The sequence below is a fragment of the Micropterus salmoides genome, unplaced genomic scaffold (genome assembly GCF_014851395.1).
Source record: "Micropterus salmoides isolate LMB-PRFRI ecotype aquatic unplaced genomic scaffold, ASM1485139v1 Ms_hic_scaffold_3858, whole genome shotgun sequence".
Classification (NCBI taxonomy): Eukaryota; Metazoa; Chordata; class Actinopteri; order Centrarchiformes; family Centrarchidae; genus Micropterus; species Micropterus salmoides.
The window spans coordinates 40,500-45,133 of NW_024043215.1; positions in this window are offsets into that span (position 1 = coordinate 40,500).

Genomic DNA, 4,634 nt, shown 5'->3' on the forward strand with positions numbered 1-4,634 from the left:
CCATTTTATTGTAGTTAATTAATAAATCCTTCAGACTGAGGTAATGGACTTGGAGACTGGATTTTTTCCATCTGCGCTCTGCTTTCCTGCATTCCCTTTTTAGGCTGCGAATGCTGTCATTTATCCAGGGTTGCTTACTAGCTTTAGACGTAGGCCTAACCTTTAGAGGAGCAGTAATATTTAGTGACGACAAGTAGATATGATTGAAGTGATCGACCAGATTGTTGGTGTTGGAATCAGACAGGTGTTGGCTTTGGCTCTGAAAGAATGCGCAAAACTTTGAAACACTTTGTTCATTAAAGATGCGAGAACACACGGAGCTTGGTGAGGCGGCATGAGTAACAGGAGAATCACAGCTAAAAACAATACATCTGTGGTCAGATATGGTCATGTCCACCAATTCCACAGAGGAAATGCTGACACCCAGGGTAAAAACCAAGTCCAGTGTATGACCACGGTTATGTGTTTGCCCTTTGACATGTTATTTGAAGTTAAAAGAAGTGGCCATATTGAAAAAGTTAGTTGCATTAACATTGTTGGGGTCATCAAAATGAATATTAAAATCGCCACAAAGAACAATTCTGTCATAATTTAAAACCAGAGTAGATAAAAATTCAGGAAGATCTGATAAAAATCCTCCAGGCGGTTTTGGGGGGCGATAAATTATAACAAATATGATAGGTTGCAGCCCTCCAACTTTAAGAGTGAGAACTTCAAAAGGAGTTAAATTCATCACAGCGTACTTGATGACATTTTAAATTTTCCCTATACACGCTCACTAGCCCACCACCACGACCACTGACCCTCGGTTGACTAAAACAATCATACTGAGGCGGACACAGTTCAGCTAGCTGGCTATAGTCATTCATTTGCAACCAGGATTCAGTTAAAAATATAAAATCTAGATTTGCAGACAAGATAAAATCATTTAAGATAAAAGTCTTACTTGAAAGTGATCTCACATTGAAGAGAGCCATTTTAAATGAGTTTGTTCTGGGTGCTGGAGTTGGTGCAGTTGTCCTAATCCTTAAGAGATTACTAATATTTCTGTGTGGGATGTGCACGTTTCGGTTTACTGGTCTATGCGTGATGATGACAGGAATACAAGTCTGTGGAACAGCGCTGGGAGCAGACGGCTTTACATGCCAGCAGGTGGAGACAGTTGTTTGTGGCAGTGAGGCAGAGATCTGTTCAGTGAGCGGTGGTGTGTCCAGGTGTGCTGCATGAATGATTAGTCATTCACGTAAGTCATGTGTGGACCGCACCACATGCTGTATGTGAGCAGCTAACATTTCTGAGCCCCATTTGTTTGGGTGAAGTCCGTCTGTCTTAAAAAGAGACATTCTTTGCCAGAAAATATTAAAGTTATCGACATAACACATACGATGAGCCCTGCAGGCGGACTGGAGCCAGTCGTGGAGGCCAAGGAGTCTACTGAAGCGGCCAGCACCGCGACCAACTGTGGGAATGGGACCAGAGATAAAAACGGACTTTCCACACTGCTTTAAAAAGTTAAAAATCTGATTTTGTCATCTCAGACTGCCGAAGAGCTGTGTCATTTGTTCCGACATGGATTATCACTCTTGTGATGGAGGACGGGAGCGACGGCATTAGGTCCTGGAGTTTTTTTAAAATGGCAGCTGTGGTGGCACCGGGGAAGCAGTTAGTGGTAGCGTTGAAGAAACGGATGTTTCTGGTTATGGAGTCACCAATTATTAGTGTGGTTGGGGAGAAAAGAGGACAAGGAGATGCCGGTTGTGGGGTTCCAGAGCACGACTGAGTAGAATCTGCTTCAACACTGCGTGCGGACTGAGGATGGCGTGTGTGAGCTGCCGAGTGTTGTGTTGGAGTAGCAGTAACAGACCTGAGAGAAGGGCTACCCGACGGTGGAGGGTAGATCAGGCCCAGCGGCAGACCGGCGGCCCAGTGCAGGAGATGCAACAGTGTCGGCAGGCACTGTGCGCCGAAAGAGATCCATATCAGGGAGACTCAAAGCCGCAGTGTCGTTAGACAAGGCTGCATAGCGGTTGGAGAGGCCGATGTGCGGAGGAGAGGCAGCCCCGTCCGAGCCTCTCTTGCAGCCACGGACCACCACTTCAGCCCAGGTTGACTGATGCTTCGGAGTCGAGCAGGATGAAAGCCTGGGAAGGCTAGAGGGGTCCCAAAACACAGTGTCCTGGATGTTAGCGGTTGCGCTAAGAGAAACAATCTGTTTGACTTGTACTGAAGCCACATCCATAAAGCCAGTCAGCAATCTTTCTCTTTGAGTTCCTCTGAAAGTCGTCGGATGTCTTCCTTAAGGTCAGCAATCTTCTTATTCGCTTTCTTAAGGTTTGTGCAGTCCTCATGGGGCAGAGTTATCTCGGCTAGCATAGTCACCGGAGCTTTGTTGCGATCAGTAGCGTTGATCGCGTTTTTAAAATCCATGTCGGATGACTAAAATCCTTAACCCACGTAAAACGTAAGTTAAAAACTTAAGTTAAATAAAAAGGATATAAAAAATGTAACGAAAGAGTGGATTAAAACTGGATAAGAGTTCGGTTTAAGACGGAGCTTCCGACAGGTGGCTACAGACGCCTACGCATGCGCAGAGTGCAGATTATGTCAGCAATTACGTCAGCAATCTTGTGACAAGATGATGCAAGGTTTTTGATATGGATTGTGAGATTAAGTTCAGACCGAAAACAGCACTGCGTTCAAAAACTTGGTGGAGGCATGTCTTCATGTGCCGATTTGAAATATCACCCAGGAAGGCTGGTTGGAGTGAAAGATCCATGCGTTTTATGGCTTGTTAGATGTCAAAACACTGTATAACTGTTTATAATACTATGAGAAACTATATAACAACTCTGGAAAGTTGCCATGCCAAAAATTATTTTATCTTGTATGACAACGACAATCATAATGTAACAGTCAAGTTTCAGAGTCTACCAGAAATGTGTATTTGTGTGACAGGGCCAGAAAATGGCAGGTGACTTTATATGCTTCTGGTGTGTTTTAATTTGTGTGCTGTGCCTTTTTACCTTTTTCAGTGTGTTATTTGTGTTTTTATCGCATGTGGTGTGTTTTAATGCATGTGTATTTTTTAAGTTTTACTGGCTGGACTGATCTTAAACCGCACACCTCCACTGATGACATTATGACAAAATGAGCAACAGGTGTGGAAGCCGTCAACGGATTGGACAGGACTCCTTTTTAAGTGAAGCAACGGCAGTAGGAAGAGTGAGGGAGCGAGGAACGCGACGATACCGACGAAGGATGTAGGCCGGTAAGGAGCGTGACTGCGGGGAAGCAGGCGGAGGAGATGGAGGTTCGACGGAGAGAAGTGTGAAGAGAGCAGCAGGGAAAGTCAGCCAGCTCGTTGGGCGCTGAGCAGGGAGGCATCAAGCCGGAGGACGGCAGCTAGAGAGAGACTTGTGGGGAAGTAATTGATTGGACGGAACCGGTGCAGCAGCCGAGACGACGAAGCAGCGGGCGACTGTGAGAGCAGTCGCTATAGAGGCCTGCAGGGAGACGCTGGGCTGATTCGGGCAGAGCCAGCAGCAACACAAGTAGACGACCGCAGCAGCCACTGTCCGCTAACGCGTTTCCACTCAGGCCTGGGCGAACAGTACGACTGTAGCCCGGGGAAACCGTCAGTAACAGTTTATGTATCTTAAGCTAGGCGGCACAGAGGACCAGGCAGGGGAGGGCTGCAGAGTCGGGGTCGTGAGGCATAGGGTGCGGGTTGACTGACATGAGCACACCACTCGCCGGTCGTAGGAAACCGACGAGCGGCGAGGACTGCGGACTGTTTGCCGTGCCAGGAGCTGTCAAATCACGGAACATTTCTCTCTTATTTAGCTTTTATTTTATCTGTGGCATCACATGGGTTTTAGTTAGGCTAAACTTAAAAACATTTTTTAATTGTAATAAATTGTGAACATTTATTATAGCTTCTGTGGTTTGTTTCTGCTCTGCTCCAACCCCGATTTTTAAAGAACCTGTGTGTCTGTGCGTCCTAGGGCTCATTCCCTAGGTGGCGTTGTCGGCGAGCCCTCGCAATATATTTTTTAGTTAGTAATACCCTTTTAATTTATCTTTTATCATGTATCCACACGTGACATTTGCACATACTGTATCTTGGCCAACTCAGTGCTATGCCAGATAATGTGTTGTTGCATGGCATTAAAACTTTTTAATTAAAGATTTTTCAGCCAACAGACCCTGCAATGTTTTCTGAAACCCCCTGTGTTGACTCCCAATCCTCTGCGTTGATAAGCATGGTTGTGTTTTTTAGAGTAGTGCTAATGCCAGTTTGAACACTGCCTAAGAATGCTGTGTGACTTCAGATTGTTTTATATAAATTACAATTGGTTACACAGGAGCAACATCTCCAGTGCTATCTGGCATAGACTTTTTCTCAGTGATCCCTTTACAATTTATCCTCTTCCCGACATTAACATGGAACATGTGGGCAAGGATGTCCCACGTGGCACGTTCTCTGTTGTGGCCCCTCTGGCTTCCAGGAAGAAAATCTAAAAAGAAAATTAAAAAAGTACAAAAAAAATCTATTTTTAATAATTTTTTTTATCATGTAACCAGGTGTAAATCCTGTGTTAATTAGATTTTTTTTTATTCCCAAGACCTTGGTA